Genomic DNA, 23,759 nt, shown 5'->3' with positions numbered 1-23,759 from the left:
ATAATTTATAGGATTTGCTTCAAAATATTATGCTAGAGTGTGATTAGATAGGAGTGCAAAAGAAAAAAGGTTGATTGTTTTTATAACTATGGCAGCTGTGTGAGATCTATAGAGATGCATTTTACAGTAATTTCTACTTTTGTGTATGGTTTAAATTTTTCATAGTGCAAGGCTTTTTTTTCCAGACCATGAAATATATGTTTGTATGTGTTTATTAGTCAAGAAGTTCATGAGCAATGTGGATTATGAAAAATATTACGTAAGGATCTCAGAAAAATTGTAGCAAAATAAATCCATGTTATCATACATCCAAGCAGGAAGTGATTTTTAAGAACAAATGTTACTATTAAGTTTCATGGTACAACTCTTTGAGGACAGAGGTCCTGTGTGGGAAGTTAGTGCACAGCAATTCTTGTTGTTTGTTTAACAATTACCACTCTTATGCATGACATCAGAAATAGCCCAAGGCTCTTGACATGAGCTGCCTTGGCTATGGAAGCCTTTCAAATCGATTGGCTCAACAAGACCAAAAGCTAAGTGGAAATTCTCTCTTTCCTTCAGAAAAGTGCATCCTTCTTTGGTGGCCATTTCTTTCTACCGGGGTCTCATCCACAGGAGTCCTTTATGTAGGACCTTTTTTTTTTTTTTTTCCAGAGTGTCTTGGATTTCTCTGCCTGAAATACTCTTCATGATTTTCTAGCCAGACTGGAATGTCTTTAGGACTGATTCTGATGTCAGAATGCTATTTAAAGTGATTGTCATTCTATAAGTCTGCTGTATGGACTGCTTCTTGTGTTGGAGCCTTCACTCTTTTTAATTTTATTACTGCTTCTATACACTTAGTCCTATTTGTATCAACACTTGATCCTATCTGTATGGTCATTTTGGTACTTAATCCTATCTATTTGGTCTTTATAATACTTAAGCTGCTATTTTTATCAGCCAGCTTAATGGATTTTGGGGTCCTGTGACAATTTTTTTAGCTGTACCCTTAGAAGTGAGTCTGTAATAAAGTATGTAGGACTATACTGCTTTGCAGTTATGCACTTCATGCATTTCACAATTATAGCTTTAGGATCCAGGTAATTCTTCCCACTGTGCCTGCCCTCCCACCTACAATTCCACCCCCCTTCCTCTTCCCTCTTTTACTCTCATCCATGTTCTTTACTAAGATCTGTCTTCAATTGACTTTATATATATATATATATATACACTCTATGTTTAGTATAGAATTCAATGATTTGTACAACAGAAAACGATAAGCAAAATGTTATAAAGGCAAAGAAAGGAGATGATAACAAAAAATATGGACTAAAAAGTGAGAAGAGCCATTCAATATCATTCCTTCTCATAGTGTCAATTTCATTTCCACATGTTCTCTTTTAGGTGCTCTATTAGTTATCACAGTTCGGGGAGAACATATAGAATTTATCCCATTGAGACTGGTCTATTTCACTAAGTATGATGCTTTCCAGTTTTTTTCCATTTTGTTGCAAATGGCCGGTCTTCATTTTTTTTAAACTGTGTATAGTATTCCATGGTGTACTTTTCCCATAATTTCTTTATCCAGGCTTCAGCTGAAGGAGTTTTGGATTGAATCCATGCCTTTGCTATTGTGAATAGAGTTGTGAAAAACATGGAGGTATAGATAGGTTTTTCATATTCTGATTTCATGCACTTTTGGGTAGACTCCCCAGGAGTGGGATGGCTGGGTCATATAGTCGGTCTATATTCATAACTCTGAGGTATCTCCACACTGTCTTCCATAGTGGCTTTACCAATTTGCATTCCCACCAACAGTGGATTAGGGTACCTTTTTTTCCCCACATTCTTGCCAGAATTTGTTGTTTGTTGATTTCTGTATGAAAGCCATTCTAACTGGGCTGAGGTGAAACTTCAGTGTGGTTTTAATTTGCATTTCCCTGATGGCTAGTGATCCAGAGCATTTTTTCATGTGTCTTGGCCATTTGGATCTTCTGTTTTGAGAAATGACTGTTTAATTCCTTTGCTCATTTCTTAACTAGATCATTTGTTTTGTTTTTGTTGAGTTTCCTGATCTCTTTATATATTCTGGTTATTAATCCTTTATCAGTTGTATAGTTTGCAAATGTTTTTTCCCATTCTCTTGCTTGTCTCTTCACTTTGCCGATTGTTTCTTTTGCAGTGGAGAAGCTTCTCAATTTGGTGTAATCCAATTTGTCAATTTTGGTTTTGATTGCCAGTGCTTCTAGGGTCTTTTTCAGGAACTCCTTGCCTATGCCAATGTCTTATACAGTTTCCCCAATGTTCTCTAATAATATGATGGTGTTGGGTTGTAGATTCGGGTCTTTAGTCCATTTTGAGTGGATTTTGGTGAAAGATGTCAGGTAAAGGTCTTGTTTCATGCTTCTGCATGTGGTGATTCAGTTTTCCAAGTACCATTTGTTGAAAAGACTGTCCTTGCTCCAGGGGTTGATTTTAGCTCCTTTTTGAATAATAGTTGGTTGTAGATATTTCTATTCATTTCAGGTGTTTCTATTTTGTTCCTTTGGTCTATCCATCTGTTTTTGTGCCAGGCTGTTTTGATTACAACTGCCCTGTAGTATGTCTTGAAATTTGGCACTGTGTTGCCCCTGGCTTTGTTTTCACTGTATAAGATCACTTTACCTATTTGGGGTCTCCTGTGTTTCCATGTGAATTTCACCATCATTTTTTTCTCGAAGAATGTCTTTGGTGTTTTCATTGGTATCACTTTGAATCTATAAATTGCTTTCAGTAGTATGAACATTTTAATGATATTGATCCTTCCAATCCATAACATGGACAATTTTTCCATTTTGTTGTATCTCCTAGTTCTGTTTTTAATGTATTATAATTCTCATCGTAGATATTTTTTACATTCCTGGTTAAATTTATTCCAATGCATTTGATATTTTTGGTATCTAATTTGAATGTGGTTGAACTTAGAAGCTCTTTCTCAGCTGTGGCATTGTCTGTATATACGAAGACTGTTGATTTTTGTGGATTGATTTTATATCCTGCTACACTTCCAAACTGTTCTGAGTTTCAACATTCCCTTGGTGGAGCTTTGCCTCCCCTATGTATAGGATTATATAATCTACAAATAGGGATAGTTTGACTCCATCCTTCTGATTTTGTCACTTTGATTTCTTTTTCTTGTTTTATGGCTCTGGATAAAATTTCCAGGAATATTTTAAAAAGTAGTGGTGAGAGTGTGCACCCTTGTCTGGTTTGAGATCTCAGTGAAATTGCTACCAACACTTCCCCATTCAATAAGACACAAACTATGGGTTTGCCATATATTGCTTTGTTTTGAGAAATGTTTCTTTTATTTTCAATTTCTTGAAGTTTTCATTATGAAAGATTGTTGCAGTTTGTCAAATGCTTTCTCTGTGTCTAGTGACAAAATCATACAATTTTTATTCTTCAGTTTGTTAATGTGATGTATCACATTGATTGATTTGTGAATGTTGAACTATTTCTGCCTACCAGGAATAAATCCCATTTGGTCAAGGTGGATGATCTTTTCAGATGTGCTGTTGGATAATAAAATAATTAAAATCAGAGAAGAAATCAACAGGATTGAATCAAAAAAAAATTACAAAAAATCAGCCAAACGAGGAGCTGGTTTTTTGAAAAAATAAACAAAATTGACACCCCATTGGCCCAACTAACTAAAAAAAGAAGAGAAAAGACCCAAATTAATAAAATCAGAGATGGAAAAGGAAATGTAACAACAGACACCACAGAAATAAAAAGAATCATCAGAAATTACTACAAGGACTTGTATGCCAGTAAACAGGGAAACCTATCAGAAATGGATAGATTCCTGGACACATGCAACCTACCTAAATTGAACCAGGAAGACATCGAAAACCTAAACAGACCCATAACTGAGACAGAAATTGGAACAGTAATAAAGGCCCTCCCAACAAAGAAAAGCCCAGGACCAGATGGATTCACTGCTGAATTCTACCAGACATTTAAAGAAGAACTAACTCCAATTCTTCTCACACTATTCAGAACAATCAAAGAAGAGGGAATCCTTCCAAATTCTTTCTATGAAGCCAGCATCACCTTAATTCCTAAGCCGGAAAAAGATGCAGCACTGAAAGAGAATTACAGACCAATATCCCTGATGAACATAGATGCAAAAATCCTCAATAAAATTCTCGCCAATAGAATGCAACAACACATCAGAAAGATCATCCACCCAGACCAAGTGGGATTTATCCCTGGTATGCAGGGATGGTTTAATGTGCGCAAGACAATCAATGTGATACACCACATTAACAGACTGCAGAAGAAAAACCATATGATTATCTCAATAGATGCCGAGAAAGCATTTGATAAAATACAACACCCGTTCATGATGAAAACTCTAAGCAAACTGGGTTTGGAAGGAACATTCCTCAATACAATCAAAGCAATCTATGAAAAACCCACAGCCAACATCCTATTGAATGGGGAAAAGTTGGAAGCATTTCCACTGAGATCTGGGACCAGACAGGGATGTCCACTCTCACCACTGCTATTCAATATAGTTCTGGAGGTTCTAGCCAGAGCTATTAGGCAAAAAAAAAAAAAAAAAGAAATTAAAGGGATACAAATTGGGAAGGAAGAACTCAACCTATCCCTCTTTGCAGATGGCATGATTCTTTATTTAGGGGACCCAAAGAACTCTACTAAGAGACTATTGGAACTCATAGAAGAGTTTGGCAAAGTAGCAGGGTATAAAATCAATGCACAAAAATCAACAGCCTTTGTATACACAGACAATGCCACGGCTGAGGAAGAACTTCTAAGATCAATCCCATTCATAATAGCTACAAAAACAATCAAATACCTTGGAATAAACTTAACCAAGGACGTTAAAGATCTCTACGATGAAAATTACAAAACCTTAAAGAAAGAAATAGAAGAGGATACCAAGAAATGGAAAAATCTTCCATTCTCATGGATTGGAAGAATCAATATCATCAAAATGTCTATTTTCCCAAAAGCAATTTATAGAATCAATGCAATACCAATCAAGATACCGAAGACCTTCTTCTCAGATCTGGAAAAAATGGTGCTGAAATTTATATGGAGGCACAAGAGACCTTGAATAGCTAAAGCAATCTTGTACAACAAAAACAAAGCCGGAGGCATCACAATACCAGATTTCAGGACATACTACAGGGCAGTTGTAATCAAAACAGCATGGTACTGGTACAGAAACAGATGGAGAGAGTAGTGGAACAGAATTGAAACACCAGAAATCAATCCAAACATCTACAGCCAACTTATATTTGATCAAGGATCTAAAACTAATTCCTGGAGCAAGGACAGTCTATTCAATAAATGGTGCTGGGAAAATTGGATTTCCACGTGCAGAATCATGAAGCAAGACCCCTACCTTACACCTTACACAAAAATCCACTCAACATGGATTAAAGACCTAAATCTACGACCTGACACCATCAAGTTACTAGAGACCATTGGAGAAACCCTTCAAGATATTGGCACAGGCAAAGAATTTCTGGGAAAGACCCGGGAGGCACAGGCAGTCAAAGCCAAAATCAACTATTGGGATTGCATCAAATTGAGAAGTTTCTGTACTGCAAAAGAAACAGTCAGGAGAGTGAAGAGACAACCGACAGAATGGGAAAAAATATTTGCAAACTATGCAACAGATAAAGGGTTAATAACCAGAATCTACAAAGAGATCAAGAAACTCCACAAAAACAAAACCAGCAACCCACTTAAGAGATGGGCCAAGGACCTCAATAGACATTTTTCAAAAGAGGAAATCCAAATGGCCAACAGGCACATGAAAAAATGTTCAAGGTCATTAGCAATCAGGGAAATGCAAATCAAAACCACAATGAGGTTTCACCTCACCCCTGTCAGAATGGCTCACATACAGAAATCTACCAACAACAGATGCTGGCGAGGATGTGGGGAAAAAGGGATACTAACCCACTGTTGGTGGGAATGCAAACTGGTCAAGCCACTATGGAAGTCAGTCTGGAGATTCCTCAGAAACCTGAAGATAACCCTACCATTTGACCCAGCCATCCCACACCTTGGAATTTACCCAAAGGAAATGAAATTGGCAAACAAAAATGCGGTCTGCACCCTAATGTTTATTGCAGCTCAATTCACAATAGCTAAGACCTGGAACCAACCTAAATGCCCATCAACGGTAGACTGGATAAAGAAATTATGGGATATGTACTCTTTAGAATACTATACCGCAGTAAGAAACAACGAAATCCAGTCATTTGCAACCAAATGGAGGAATCTGGAACACATCATGCTGAGTGAAATAAGCCAGTCCCAAAGGGACAAATACCATATGTTCGCCCTGATCAGTGACAACTGACTGAACACCAAAAAGGAAACCTCCTGAAGTGAAATGGACACTATGGGAAACGGTGACTTGATCAGCATAGCCCTGACTGTTAATGAACAACTTAATACATTATCCCTCTTAGTAGTTTTTTTTGTCTGTTCTACTTAATATGACTGGTTTAATTCTGTAATTAATACACAGTTATTCTTAAGTGTTGAAATTTAACTGAAATGTGATCCCTGTTAAACATAAGAGTAGGAATAAGAGAGGGAAGAGATGTACAATTTGGGACATGCTCAAGCTGACTTGCCCCAAATGGTAGAGTTAGAAACATACCAGGGGACTCCAATTTAATCCCATCAAGGTGGCATGTACCAATGCCATCTCACCAGTCCAAGTGATCAATTTCAGTTCACAATTGATCATAATGAAAGGACTAAGAGTCAAAGGGAGCACATAAACAAGTCTAGTACCTGCTCATAGTAACCGATAGAATAAATAAAGGGGAGAGTGATCCAACATGGGAAGCGAGATACTCAGCAGACTCATAGAATGGCGGATGTCCTAAACAGCACTCTGGCCACAGAATCAGCCCTAAAGGCATTCCGATCTGGCTGAAAAGCCCATGAGAGTATTTCAGGCATGGAAAGCCAAGATACTCTGGCAAAAAAACAAAAACAAAAACAAAAACAAAACAAAACAAAACAAAAAAAAGCCCTAAATGAAAGATCTCTGTGAGTGAGATCCCAGTGGAAAGAACAGGTCTTCAAAGAAGGAGGTACCTTTCTCTGAAGGGAGGAGAGAACCTCCACTTTGACTATGACCTTGTCTAAATAATATCAGAGTAAGCAAACTCTAAAGGCTTCCATAGCCTTGGAAACTCATGACTGGTGCATAGGGAGATTACTGATGCCATAAACAGGAGTGTCAATTTGTAAAGTGAACAACAGGAGTCACTGTGCACTTACTCCTCATGTAGGATCTCTGTCCTTAATGTGCTGTACATTGAGACTTAATGCTTTAATGAGTACTCAAACAATATATTTCGCTTTGTGTTTCTATGGGGGTGCAAACTGTTGAAATCTTTACTTAATGTATACTAAACTGATCTTCTGTAAAAAATAAAAAAGAAGAAATTATTAATTCCCAACTTGACTCTCTCTGGGATTAAACATGACAATAGGTCTGATCTGATTTCATCATCATTTAAAAAATCATCTATTATTTTTCACTTTATGTTTGTGTGGGAGCTAACTGTTGAAATCTTTACTTAATGTATGCTAAACTGACCTTCTGTATATAAAGATAATCGAAAATGAATCCTCATGTGAATGGAAGGGGAGAGGGAGTGGGAAAGGGGAGGGATGCGGGTGGGAGAGATGTTATGGGGGGGAAGCCATTGTAATCCATAAGCCGTACTTTGGAAATTTATATTCATTAAATAAAAGTTAAAAAAATAAAATAAAATAAAATAAAATGTATCCTAAGTAAGTTATACCACATTTCAATTTTCAGCCAATTGATTGTTTACTTACTCTTTAAATTGAGAGAATACGGGAGCTGGTACTGTGGCACAGTGGGCTCAAACTCTATCTGTGGTGCTGGCATCCCATATGGGTAGCAGTTTGAATCCTGGCTGCTCCTTTTCTGGTCTAGATCTCTGCTGTGGCCTGGGAAAGCAGTGGAAGGTGGTGCAAGTACATAGGCCCCTGGATCCATGTGGGAGATCCAGAAGAAGCTCCTGGCTCCTGGCTTCAGAGCAGCCCATCTTCAGCTGTTGTGGCATTGGAGAATGAACTGGAAGATAGAATACATTTTTCTCTGCCCCTCCTTCTTTCTGTCTGTAACTAAACCTCTCAAATAAATAAAATAAAATAAAATAATTTTTTAAGATAATACGTTTTCTAATTATCTTACACACACACACACACATACAAGTTAATTATGGATGAAGAGCTCTTCTTACAATTTGTTAGGAATTATTTCTTTTTTCCTCATCAATTAGTAGAAATCACATGGAAATATTCTTTTAGTAAATTGTTAAGATTTGCATGCACATATTGATATCCAGTAATAAATCCCTAAAAGTATTTGGAAATGAAGGTAAGGAAAGATCCTGCTGTCATAGTTCAAAACTTCTTTAACTTAACATAAAGCATGCAGTATAATTACATACTTTAAGTTGGAGAAAGGTAAGAGTATTCACCAATTTTTAAGAACACGTGCCAAGATAGACATTATAACATAATACTTACATAATATTATCACATTATTATTATTATTAATTATTATTACATTATGTAATAATATTACATAATACTTCTTGTCTTCTGTTTGATATTAAGTAATTTACATATTATACATTCATGTAAGTATATACTTAAGAATGAAAATAAACATGCACACCCTATATTCCACACTGAATTCAGTGATGATGTTTATATTACCATTTAACCTTATTATGGCTTTCATGGTTGGTAACAGATGTAACAGGAAACAACAGATGTTAATAGGAAAAATGGAATTTTCTGATGAGATGGTTTGGTCTTAGAAGTGTTTTAGAAAACAAGTAAAGTGCAAAGTTTCACTAGGTCCTTCAAATAAAAATGATGTAAACCCACTGATGACAGTTTAATGGGTTTAGGCAGGAGGATGGGGCTATATAATATCGAGATAGATGGTGTTAAGTCCCATAGATAGATTCAGTTACTGACTCTACAGATCAATAATGGCAATCATGAGGATGATTTACTGTTAGGGAAACATATTTTGGTGGTATCTAGGGCTTGTCTGACAATGCATATTCAAAAGATAGATTGAATGCCCTAGAATGTTAACCCTGTCACTGATGATTTTAGTATTTTTCTGAGATGCACTAAAAAAGACTATTTTTTTCTCTTAAAATTATTAGACTGAATGAAAATATTTAGGCATATCAGTTCTAGCTGGAGAATTTAGTATGTTTCAAAAATATGATACTAAAATAAATTGCATCTTTCAGAATGTCTAATATTAATTTTTATTTTTTGGAATGAAAGATCACTATACATTAGAAAATAAAGTAGCTTCACTGCTACTTAGTATATTACAAACAGAGAAAGTGACATTGAAGAATATTCATTAGACTAAAATTGCAAAATGATATATTGCATTGTATTCAGGGAAGGCATCAGGATTGTGAGAAGTTGGACATCGTTGTATCTGTTAAGAAAACAGTTGTTGACATCTTTGCTATAAGAAAAATTGCACTTATTTCTATGGAGATTGGCAAAAATGCAATTAATCAAAGGTCAATTTCCCAGTAGCTGAAAGTCATGGATACTTCCTTGCAAGCAAGAAAGGAATATTCAGAATTTGATTCCCTCAAGTAATACATTTTTAAAGTAATTCTTATTTTCTGTCTCTATTATATACTATTATAATAATGAAACATAAATTATGTTTCCTGTATCTATTACTCTACTGACAGAGTGATACAAACATGTGACTGAACATGCCTACCAGGAAGATGTGTGATTTTTACTGGAATATCCTGGCATAGGTAGATCTCTTAATCTAAGACCTGGAACTTATAACTACCAGTAACTTATTTCCATTTCTTTGTGCTTTTGCTTCCTGAAATGTGAAATAGGGAGTGAGCTCCCTATGTGACAGGTTTCCCATAATGAGCATGTGAGCCAATAAGACAAAGAGGAAAATAATGTCAGCCTCCAATGTTATCTCAGAGATGAGAATAAACTTTAAAGTAGAATATAAAACATTTATGTCATTGCTTTGATTTTTTCCTTTTTAAATTTTTTATTAATATAAATATAAAATATTTATTATGTTTCATTGAAATAAATTTATTTTTCATAATGAAATAAGTACTCACTAACTTATTATAATATATTCATAATCAGTTTTTTGCTTTTATAGATATATCAACAATTTTACTTTTTCTTGAGGAGAACCTTGATGTCTTGCCATTTACCATTATCTATTACCTTCTCATAATTTTCCATGCAACCCACTCCAACACCAGGTCATTGTAAGTATCCATGTTTAGAATGAATGTATTCCTCATTTACCAAAATAACTTTCATTGATCATATGTACTTCTTTTTCAGCTGCAAATCATTTTAATGGATTATGTGTCTCATTGACAAGAGTTAATGCCATAGTACATCACTGTAATCATTCCCTTGTTTACCTCATCTCTTGGTTTTAAACACTCATTAAATTCACCTTTCTGACTACTGAATGCCTATACTGTAGGTAGCTGAATGTAACTATAAAATAGTTGACAAGCATGTGTCCTCAGTCTCCCCATCGTCTACCTATCTTTTTTGTTCATTTTCTTTTTTAATATGACTTCCAATTTATTTATATTAAGATATTATGTTACTTAGTGTATCTAATATTTACTAGAATTATGGAGTACTTGAAAAGCTCATGGAAAATCGATGAATTCATTTTGGTACAAAAATATTTTCATAAAGGTTTTGCCATAACACATTTCCATGAACTTTTTGATGGCCTTTCACATGTATTTACTTAAAAAAATTTTACCCCAAATGATCTGATTTTTTTTTACCTTTTTCCAAATATTTTAAAGTTTCCTTATCTGTCATCACAGGGCTGAACTTTTTTGTTTTGTTTTAATTGTATTGTTTTTCAATGATACCTCTTGAATGACAAATTTGGCAAATACTGACATAAATTTATGGAAAGAATGCATGACATTTAAAAAATTTATTTTATCATCATTAGATTCTCCAACCAATTTGGAGTTCCTGGAGTTATTTTAGTTTGTTTTGACAATGCAAAGGCCCCATCTATTTTCTTATATATGGTAATGTATGTGTGTGCATGTGTGTGTGTACGGCCACTGAGAGGTTGACTCAGCTTTCTTTCTCATTCCTTCACCTCATTCCAGGTAGGCGTATATAGTGCTACTAAGAAGTATAGCAGACAAATTATCATGGGCTCTGGTCAAGTGCACTACTTTCCTCTACCTTCTGACTTCCAAGTAATGTCCTTTTCCAAGTATGCTTCTGGATTCTAAGTAACATTCTTTTCCAATGTTTTTGAGGGACACAAAACAATTATTCAGAGAATGTGAAGGTGAAATGTCAGTTTAATGAATCACAGTTATTACCTTTTCAAATAAGGCACTTTTCAATTATATTTTTAGTTTTAATTGTCAGTATATCTAATAATTGCTACAATCTCAATAAATGGCCAAATATCACTAAATTATTTCCTTACATAAAAATTAATTGTTTTCTCTATTTATAGAGTTCTTGGTTGTTAACAGCAAGGAGACAATTCAGCTTTCAAATATTGTTTTATGGATAAGATAATGAAGCTTTTAACAATTAGGAAATTTATCTGAGATTATATATATGAAATATGGAATAATTTCCTAAAATTTATATTTTCAGAAGGTTAATAGAAAACATTTCTTTTTTTTAAACTTTTATTTAATAAATATAAATTTCCAAAGTACATCTTTTGGATTACACTGGCTTTTTCCACCCCCATAACTTCCCTCCCACCACACCCCTCCCCATCTCCTGCTCCCTCACATAGAGGATCAATTTAGTATATATTAAGTAAAGATTTCAACAGTTTGCACCCAGACAGAAACACAAAGTGTAAAGTACTGTTTGTGTACTAGTTATACCGTTAATTCTCATAGTACAACACATTAAGGACAGAGATCCTACCTGAGGAGTAAGTGAACAGTGAGTGACTCCTGTTGTTGAATTAACAATTGACACTCTTGTTTATGGAGTCAGTAATCATCCTAGGCTCTTGTCATGAGTTGCCAAGGCTATGGAAGCCTTTAGAGTTTGCTTACTCTGATATTATTTAGACAAGGTCATAGTCAAAGTGGAAGTTCTCTTCTCCCTTCAGAGAAATGTACCTCCTTCTTTGATGACCCATTCTTTCCACTGGGATCTCACTCACAGAAATCTTTCATTTAGGTGTTTTTTTTTTTTTTTTTTTTTTTTTTTTTTTTTTTTTTTTTGCCAGAGTGTTTTGGCTTTCCATGCCTAAAATACTCTCATTGGCTCTTCAGCAGGTCCGAATGCCTTAAGGGCTGATTCTGAGGCCAGAGCGCTGTTTAGGACATCCGCCATTCTATGAGTCCTCTGTGTATCCCGCTTCCATGTTGGATCGCTCTCTCCTTTTTAATTCTATCAGTTAGTATTAGAAGACACTAGTCTTGTTTGTGTGATCCCTTTGAGTCTTATCCTATCATTATGATCAATTGTGAACAGAAATTAATTGATCACTGGGACTAGTGAGATGGCATTGCTACATGCCACCTTGATGGGATTGAATTGGAATCCCCTGACACATTTCTAACTCTACCGTTTGGGGCAAGTCAGCTTGAGCATATCCCAAATTGCACATCTTTCCCCTTTCTTATTCCCACTCTTATATTTAACAGGGATCACTTTTCAGTTCAATTTATACACCTAAGAATAATTTTGTGTTAATTAAAGAGTTCAACCCAATGGTATTGAGTAGAACAAAAAAAAAAAATACTAAAAGGGGTAAAGTATTAAATTGTTCATCAACAGCCATGACAAGGGCTGATCAAGTCACTGTTTCTCATAGTGTCCATTTCAGTTCAACAGGAAAACATTTCACAAATGGGGAAATTATTCCTTCTTATCAATTTGAGAAACAAAAAATTATTTTAAAAATATCTCATTCAGGCAGTCTTGATCTCACATTTTAACTCTACTGTCTTCATCCAATATTACCAAAGAATTAGGTAATTACACTAGAGAGTCTATTGATATAAGCAGATATTTCAATATGGAAAACCAGTTTGTCTTGTAAATCAGAATATTGTAGTTAGAATAGCCTGAGGGGGAAAATATTCTTTTATGTTAAGTCACTAATTAAAAAATTAAAGGCCTACAATTTTGATTTCTTACAAATAGCTTGTTATTCACAACAGTATATACACCACTGCATTTCACACAAATTCAATACAGAATTTCATATGTTTTCTCCCTGTAAGTGATTTGGTAATTTCCTTCCTTAAATATACTTAATAAATTGGTTAAGATCCATTTTACCATACTGTGTGTTTTACTAGAATATCCCATCACTTGAAAATTGAAAGTAGATGAATTGCACTTTTTGGATTTCTTCATCTAATTATGTACATGATAGTGTAACAGATCAGCTCACTGTTTCTGCTTGCTGTCTGGCCACAGCTGAGATGATCTTGGTCATTATGGACTTATGTGGTCATTATGGACTTATCAAAAAGATCATTTATAAAGCATTCATTTATGAAATGGAAACCAAGATAAATGGAAGTGAGGTTTGTGAGATACTGAAAAATACATGAATAATTTCAAGTAAAGTTTTTATTCAATTAATATCTATTTGATTCTTTATAAACTTAGATGTTTCAAATTTATGAAGATCCTCTGTGGTTCTTGGGAAAATCTTTACAGATCCATCCAATTTGTTTCTTCTTACAATAGAGGGGAGCAGAGTCAATGCAATTTTAGCTCAGACAAGTTTGTGGTATGTAAACAAGTTTGTGTCATGTAAACAATGTGTACTGAAAAAAAATGGCTACATTGTAATACACAAATAAAATAACTTAAAAAAAACCCTCTTGACCTTAAGCATAGTTATCATTTAGTGAATGCTAATTACATTATGCTAATAACTCATTATGCCCTCAACACATTTGTGCTAGGAAATTGATACTTAGAGAAGTTTAATATTGTGACATGGTTGAAGTCTGTGAGCAGGAAGTCTGAATGCATAACTCATTTTAAATTGCTTTTCTTTTTTGATTTAGACTGAAACTATAATAGAGGCTAAATAATTAATATTGCAAGGCTCAATAAGCATTTTCATAATTGTCCTAATGTCTGTTTTCCTCAGTCTTTTGTCTGAGTTTCACACAGGCAGAGGACAATTCCAGAAGCAAAATGATGCATAATGTCGATTGTTCAGAGAGCTGCTGAACGCATACTTTCATTCTTAATTGATATCAAAAATAAATATTTATATTAACAGTGTATTGCCATTAGTAGCATTCTTGAACAATGTCTTGACTAAAAATATTTTTTTAAATTAAGCAAGCATAAAATATTGACAATTGAATTAACAGAAGCATGAAGGAAAACATTTTCCTTAGTGTTTTGCAAGCTTAAAAGTCCATTCTCGCCTAGAAAATATAAGAAAATACATTCAAAAATATTACACATTTAGTAATCTCCACAGATCAATTAATCTAATTACTTTAAGAAAATGAATTGCTGATTACTCTAGGGATCACATCAGACATAGCTTGTTCAACACAAATTTATGAGTTAAATCTCCCCTGAAATTATGAAACCCTGAAAAGTAAGCCAAGGTCATGGTCTTGAATCTAACCAAGTGGGCCAATAGTGTCTCATATTAACTAACTTGAATTATTCAGATATAATCAACAGTGTCTAAAATTTCCAAATTTCTTACAACTGCATATGGTATTATGTTTAAATGTCCAGTCCTCCTCTGGAAGTGCACTACATATTTGTTCTCTGTGGCCCTAGCATTCTTGACATTTGAATAGTATTCCTGTTAAGACAATTTACTCGCTAAAACAAGTTATGATAACCCTAATGTTTGGGGAGAGCCAAATAATCCTCTCACGGGGAGGGTCAGTAAATAAATGGGGAGAACATTTCCTTCTACCACAAGAACACTGGCAAAGACATTCTATTTGAACATACAGAAGCAAATGGTTAACCTAAACAGAATGGAGATACCAAAGAGAAGAAAACCCAAGAAAAGATCACTGGGCTCTGTACAGTTGGAGACATTCTAGTAGAAGTGGATCTAGCACAAAAAATTTCAGAGGAAACGCTGATAATAGAGAAAGAAAACCAAAAAATGTCTCTTCCATGGACAAAAACAGATAAGGAAAGAAAAAGTGTGGTGAAGTTTTATGGAACGCAGCAAAGGGGCAAAACAAGATAATAATAATCATAGGTATGGAAATATTAGATTCATCAGTATTTGACCACAGTGCATTTGAAATGGCAGCAATATGTTCATTGTTTGGTATTATTTTTTCTCCAATCACAACACATTATCATGAACATAGTGAAGAGATGTAGGAAAAGGGAGAGTTGTGGTTGAATGAGAAGGCCATGCCAAGATGGCCACTGGCAAGCGAACGTCAGTTACTTAGGAATGGCTTTGGAACCCACCTAACAAAGGAGCCTGCCTGGCAAAAGGCAGTGATTGGTTAGGGCATAAACCACCCCTTGACCAGATTGGTTGCCTCGGCTATATAAGCTGCTATACCAACTGAAATAAACGATTCTGCGAGCTGCTCGCCTGTAGCCCGCTTTCACCCGACTCCCAGTGTCTGTGTAGTGACTCCACACCTCTTGTCCCCACCGTACTCCTCCTCTCAGAATGAATCCACAGCTACAGAGAGTGATCTCATAGAAGAGGGCGGTTGAGTGCAAGTTAGACAGCGGAATGAAACCTGGAAAATGATTGTGGTGGTAGTTCAATTTGTTGCATATTTGGTTTAGTCTTTAGAGAAAATTAAGTGAGATCTTAGAGTGTGGAACATTACAGGTGACAATCAAATTTAACGAGTATAAAGAGTTTTGGTTGCTGATATAAAAATAAGGTCCTTGTATTGATCAGACAACCCACATGAAATTTGGTATTAACCAGAATGAATACAACAGTTGGTTAATCAATAAGTAGAACCAAAGCATTGACAACTAGCAGTGTTGTGTTATATTTGTGCAGATATGAGTGTTTATGAGTAATGATGCTATTATTTCATCTCATGGAATATTTATATGTTAAACATGTGGAGATGTGTTGGCAATTGGAACTTGCTTATGTGTTTCATTTGTGGAGAAAAGCTTAAGGAACAATTCAGCATGCTATAAATATTTGTAGTTGTAATTCTCCATCTTAAAGTAAGTAAGTAGTGTGAACTTTTCCATTTCTTTAAGTGATGTGCCCTAAAATTTTTCACAACCCTTTAATGGCATTTACATCACAAAGATAGAATGAGAATATGTAAATTAGTCTGAGGATTACTTTTCTAAGTAACCACACGCACTTCCATTTTGGAGTGAGGCTCTAAAAGTAAAACTTAAGCTTACTATATTCGGTTATGTCCTAGGTGACCTTGTTGTAATGCATTGTTATAATTACACTGAATAATCAATGGAAAAACAGGAAACTTCAAAGGCTAATGAAAATACACGATAGTATACAAGATAAAAGATGGCTAGCTTTTCAATGTTTTTCTCTGCATTTTACAAAACTAATTTCCACGTTTCACTGGCACAAATACTAACTGGGATATTCTTGTGACTATTAGGCTAGTTCCTTTAATAGCTACATGAGGATACTTCAAAGTCAGGGAAAATGCATACTATGCATGGATTTCAAAGACTTCTGCACCAAAATAACTGATCTTTTAATTCTATTTGAAAGTCTCTTCAATGCTCAAGAAAGTGTGGCTTTCAGTTTTCGCTCACCACCTGTCACTACTGATTTCTAAGAAACAACTTTTATGTGATACAGGTTGTTTTTATGCTTCATGAAGACGTAAATCCTGGACAAAATAATATTTGATGGGCTTTTGTGGGACAATTAATTGTGCCTGTTCACATTCTTAACCTATTAGATTAATATAATAAAAAAATTAAGTATTACCACTTTTGTTTTGCTACTAAAAGTCCTCATGTATGAACTGTAGTACTCTTGATTTTTAATTTTATTTTATTTGTGAGACAAAGATAAAGAACCAGAGAGACAGACAGAAAGAGTTTGCCTCTGCTAGTTCACTCCTCAAACGACTGAAATGATCAGAGACAAGCTAGGCCAGAGAGAGGAGCCAGGATGGTAGGGCCTGAAAATATTATGTGCATGTTTTTCAGAATCATTTGGCACTTTTTCGAATATTACTGAAAGATTTTTACTAAATCAATGAATATCTACAGGAGATTTTAAGAGCCACGTTATAAAATAACATGGAAAAATATATAGACATGTGGATGTTCTATAAATAGAATAATACATGCTGAGGAAGCTCTAATGTAATGTAACTTCTTTCCCATACTAGAGTAAAAATTGTACAAAACTAATGTTTAAAATGGATATCTTGTATATTTTAGGGATCTTATATCACAGTTCACAATATCGATAATATATAGATAAATATTGATGTTCAGTATAAGCTGAACTTGAAATGAGCTTTACAGTCTTGTTTTATTGATTTTCTGTTGAATTTTTATTTCCTGGTTCAGTGATATTCAGTGTATTTCCTTCTGCCTGAAGCAGTTATGTTAAAGTTGTATTGAAACACTTTCTAGCAGATATCACATCAGCATTCAGTTTGTGATTCATTTTTGGCAAAATGTTTGATTTCTCACAAGTGCCTTGTTTGCTGCTGTGACAATCAAAACATTGTTCTAATGATTCCTAAAAAGTAGTTTTCTTTAAGAATCAGCCATATTAATTGCTTCATATGACTATAAATCATTAAATAACATCTTACAGATTTACTAAGTTAATGAGTGAGGAGATATTTAGTGAAGTAATAACACTGTAAAGAACCACATCCCATCATAACTGCTATGTTGTATAACACTCCTATAGTCACTTAAAATCATAAAAGCTACATAATTTCCGTATTGTCAAATGCAGACATTAAAAGATACACAACATCATAAATCACTAATGAAATGTAAATTAAAGCCACAATGAAACATGTCATAACTATTAATATGCCTCATATTATAAAGGATGACCATATTAGAGGATAAGGAAGAACTAAAACTCTCATATATTGATGATGTGAATAGGAAATTATATGATCATTTTGGAAGAAGACATAGATGACTTTTTGTTTTGTTTTATTAAACCTATGAAAACCAAATGGTAAAGCTACTCTACTTCTAGGCATTTGAAATGAGCAATTTGAAATATTTATTCACATTAAATTTAAAAAACATAATAAATCATCAAATTTTGCTTATATTTTATTAGCAAATAGACTTCTTTTTATGCTTACTGACTACTTCCAAAGTTCATTCATATTTTATCCAAATATAAAACTATAAATCAATTTGATAAACCATTTATAGTAGCATACAAATATAAACATTTTATTTTATTTTGTTTAGAAATTATTTTTATAGTACAGATTTTAATAACATGGTTTGACTTACAACTTCTGACTTCATGATGGTGTTAAAGTAATTGCATTCAGTGGAAACCTTCTTCCAAATTTTGAATTTTGATAATTGCCTGGGCTATTGCTACTCATTAAGGTATTGTCTGCAATACTGGACAGCAGGTGCAAGTGCCATCTTCCAGTTAGTCAAGTGATCCTGAAGAGAAACAACCTGTACTCTATAGCATGGATTTCTAGCTAGGATTTTCAGCAGTGTAGATTTATTAAGTGGCAGTTATGGTATTTTCCAATCATGATGGGTTTATTGGAATGTTACCTGATTGTAATGTAAAATAGTTGATGTGAAAAGACATAAAGATATTTGCAACACAAGGAAACAGCAATGCAGTGAAGAGATCAGTATGACCCTAGATAATCTATTCAGTAAAGGTTGATAGTAAGGTCAAGTAGGTTACAGGTTTGTGTAAATTTGTTAGATTTGGATTTTGTAAAAAATGTTTTGTATTCTGATTTATAATACATATGCAGAATTTAGTAAGGCACAATAACAAACATGGATTTATGGCAGTACCAACAAGGAACAAAGTTAGACTGTTGCTAGGTAAAACAATAAAAAAAATGCACTTTTCAAATAGGCCAGAAAAAAATATTTGTGTGATTTCTTAAAAATAAGCAAAGCAAAACAAAGCAAAAAGCACATCACTGCTGAAGGCAGAGGAATCTTGAACAATAACAACAGTTAAATGTAATGCAAATGTTTTCATTTTCAAGCAGTCTCCTTTGGGAGAAATGCTCACTCTTCCTGGAAGTGTGCTTTTCTTCAGTGTGGTTAATTTGGGAAAGACCGATTATGCATCCTCATCAGGGTGAGACAATGGGCCTGAGCTCTGAATTAGATCCTGTTCTCTCCTCTGAGTCTTCTTGCTCTGCATGTCCCTCTGCCTTCTAGGCTGCAAATTGTATCTAGACAAGCTCTTCTGTACTATTAGCACAGTCAGAACCTGCTGGACACACCTCAAAATTTCTCTTGCCAGAAATGTGGAAGTCTGGGTCCTCAAGAATGTCAGGCTGTGCCCTGGGTTCTTTAAACAGTAGCCTTTACAATAGAACCATCACATATCTGGAATACAATCATTGACTGGTTTGAAACTCTCTGAATAACTTTCGAGAATTGTTGCACAGCAGAAAAAAGCCACTGCGTGTGACAATGTTGTCCCATATGAGCTCTAGGTTGAATCCTGGCTGCTCCACCTGAGATCCAGCTTACTGCGAGTGCACCTGGGAAAGTAGAGGAAAATGGCCCAGGTAATTAGGCCTCTGTACCCGGGTGGGAGACCTGGATGGAGTTTCATGCTCCTGACTTCTGCCTGGTCCAGCCCTGGCTGTTGAGGTCATTTAGGGAGTGAACCAGTGGATGGAAGATTTCTCTGTTGTCCCACCTCAATCCCATATCTGCCTTACAGTTTGTAGTTATCCAAAAAATCTTCTAAGGGGGGGGAGAGAAAGAGAGTGCATGTGTGGGTCATGGCAGATATACAAGGAATATTCTGAGCCTAAACCAGCCAAATAATTTCTGTTCTCCTGAAATGATGTTAAGTACAGGACTTTCTCAAAGATGGTTCAGATCCCCTAAAAGGAGGATAAGCCAAAGTCCCATCACATCCAAACATCCCCCTATTTGGGGAACATTGTGTAGTTTTGTGGCCCTTTCTCTATGAACTCTTCGCCTAGATTAGGGCTCAAGAACCTTCAATCTAGCTGTCTCTTTCTTCCTCCTAGCCACTTTCTACAAAGAGATTAATTTCATTTCTTTGTCATGTTCTTCTCTTTCAAGAAAACAGTCATCCTTCTCCTTTTTAGGGACAGGAGTTCTGTTTCAAATACAGTTAACAGACTTCAGAGAAACCAGAATTACGTAAGTATTTAAAATAGGAGTAAGCGTTTGGTTAGGACACTCCTTGGAATGCCTGCAGCCCATTAAGGGAGTATCTGGGTTCAGTTCCTAGATTTGATCGGATTCCAGCATCTGGAATTGCATCCAGATTCAATGAGTACAGATAGGTCAGGGAAGAAAATTGAATGCGTTTTACAAAAGCAAAGAGAGTATCATAGAAGAAATCTTCAGAATAATGAAACTGTTCATAAACAAGTGAAGTTTATGTCCAGGAATTGAATAAGTAGTAACTTGTCACAAGCCAGAAAAACTGTGATTTGATGTGACAGTTATCAGCAAGTGACTTTGCATGGGATGGAGGTAATTGATGCTGCTTGAGATTTGTTTCATGGTAGAAGACTGGAGAGGAGAGAAACAAGTATAAGTGATATTGTCCAGGCAAATATATATAATGTTTCAATGAATCACAGGAAAATTTCTGGGTGGGAAATATTATAAATAGCTGAAAAAATGATTGCTGAACTTAGCACTGAAGCCTTTGGTGAAATCTAAAGTGAAATGTTATGATAAAGTATAATCCAATAAGATACTATTAAATAAAATAATTGCAGAAACATGAAAGGAATCTTTCTGCTCTCTACAGTAATCAGGCTTCTATAATCGTGTCTCATTGTAGGCATGAACTTAAAAACATAACAGATGGAACAACGGGAGAATGTCAGAGAAGAGAAACAAAGGTAATTAACCTTATGGTCACTGGAGATTTTAAATGAGTTACATATATATATATATTTTTTTTGCTAGACAAAGAAAGGACAAGACTGATCTGATTATAGGAATGAGTCATACATGGATTAATCAGGGGGGAAATGGAGTTTTCCACATCCACAGAAGACTGAACAAAAGGAAATGGACTTTAATAAAGCAATAATTTTATTTCCAGATATAAATGAAAATATAAAGACAACCCTCTTTAAAATCTACTGCCAAAAGCTATGACATAGCTTACCAAGATTGTGTAGATTTCCACAGGACTGGCTTTTGAGTCCTCAGTAGCATTTGTCTGTGCTGGCTGACTGCTCACATGTTCAGAAGCAGTACTACATGTCCTCTAGGGACTGTGATTTAAGCAAATTTTCAAGAATCTCTTAACGTGCTTCTGTATATTTGCTCTGAAAAATAATTGGAAACAATGCAACTGTGTCCTTTTTAAAGTCAATAGCCCCTCTCCCAGGTGTGATTTAAGTTTGAAAGAAAATAGAAAAAAAAGAGTTTATAAATTGATTCCATTCATATCTTACTATAAAAGAAAACACCTAAAAATACAGTCCCTAAAAACATTTATTGTGTCCTATTGCAAAGTAGGGAAACTATGGATAAGGACAACATACTACTTATTTTTTCAAAGGTTAAACAAGCTGAAAGAAAGGGTTTTGAATGTTTCTTCCACAATTCAATGACAAATATTCAGAGATAAATATTTTACCCTGGATTGAACATTATATGACACGTATTTATATGACACACACACACACACATATATATATATGAAAATGTTACACAGTACCAAATAAATATGTTCAAGCTTATATATCAGTTAAAAGTTAAAAAATTAGACCTCAAAATAAATATATTATTAATCAAGAGATTTGTTAGTAATTTTTGAGTAATTTTATGATTTTCATAACTTAACCTGTTTCAATTGTATAGAAAAAGTGGGTGCTGGTATTGTGGTGTAGCAGGTTAAAACCCAGTTGCTCCACTTCTGATCCAGCTCCCTGTTGATGGGCCTGGGAAAGCAGCAGAAGAAGGCCAAAGTTCTTGGATGCTTGCACCCACATGGGAGATCTAGAAGCTCCAGGCTCTGAGCTTTGGCTTGGCCCAGCCCTGGCCACTGTGGCCATTTAGGAGGGGAACCAGCGGCTCGAAAATGTTTCTCTTGTTCTGTTTTTCTCCTCTCTCTCTGTAACTCTGACTTTCAAATAAATTAAAAAAGTCTTCAAAATAATTGCATAGAAAAACCAAAAATATTCAAGTTGAAATAGGCAATTTTAGGAAATAGTTGAAACTTCAGGACATGACTGATTTTACTGCTCTTTACAAACATATCAAAACTTCCTATACACCACTATGAACTGTAAAGTTGTCTATGCATAAACTGGGCAAGGAATCTAAGTTCAATAAGAGGAGAATTTAAGCTCCACTTCCTGGGAGAAGCAGTTTAATGAATTTCAAAGTGAATTAAATCAACCACATAAATGTGTATTTTAATGGTAATAATTTTAGTCTCTGCTAGAAAATCCACATGCAGAAGAATGAAATGAGAACTCAACTCTCACCATGTGCAAGAATCAACTCAAATAGAATAAAAACCTAAATGCAAACCTGAAACTGAAACTGCTGGAAGAAACATAGTGAAAAATAGCACTTGAGGCATTGGAATGGGCAAGGACTTAATGGATCAGACTCTGAAAGTACAGGAAACAAAAGCCAAAACACCTAATGGGATTTCATTAAAAGAACTTCTGTACAACAACAACAACAACAACAAAAAAAAAAAAAAAAAACAAAGAGACAATTTATAGAATGAGATAAAATATGCGCAAACTGTGTTCTGAAAAGGGGCTGTGGGAAATGAAAATCAAAACTACTATGAAATAACAACTGAATCCAGTTATGTTTGGCTATCATCAAAAATGCCAAAAGTACCAAGTGTTGGGGAGGAGGTGGAGAAATGGAACCCTTTGCATACTGTCAGTGAGAATGTAAATTAGTATAGTATTGTGGAAAAAGTAGTGAAGGTCCTCAAAAGAACTAAATATAGAACTATTTATGAACAGCAATCCCACTGCTGTTTATATATCTAAGGAAGTTGAAGTCTGTCGAAGTGACATGCACAATCGCATGTTTATTGCAGCATTATTTGCAGCAACCAGGGAATGGAAACAAGCTAAGTGTTGATCAACTGATAATAGACAAAGGAAATCTGCACATGCACAATAGAATACCCTTAAAGATTTTGAAATGTCATTTGCAGCATGGATGGACCTGGAGGTCATTATCTTAAGTGAAGATGCACATAAAAAGACAAATATCACATGAACTCACTTACATTTGGAGTCTGGAAAAAGGTGATTTCATAGAAATTAAGAATATAACAGTAGGTACCACAAGTCAGGGAGAGAATGGGATAAAGAAAGCTTTATTGACAGGCATGAGTACATCATTGCCAGATAGGAGAAAGATGTTCTGAGGTTCTATTGCACAGTAGGATGACCATGCATAATATACTGAATATTCCTCACTAAAACAAACAAACAAACAAATAGGCACAT

Source organism: Oryctolagus cuniculus, chromosome 4, assembly GCF_051225735.1.
Source record: "Oryctolagus cuniculus isolate XC-2025 breed Fujian yellow rabbit chromosome 4, ASM5122573v1, whole genome shotgun sequence".
Lineage (NCBI taxonomy): Eukaryota > Metazoa > Chordata > Mammalia > Lagomorpha > Leporidae > Oryctolagus > Oryctolagus cuniculus.
Note: the sequence above shows the minus strand (reverse complement) of the source record.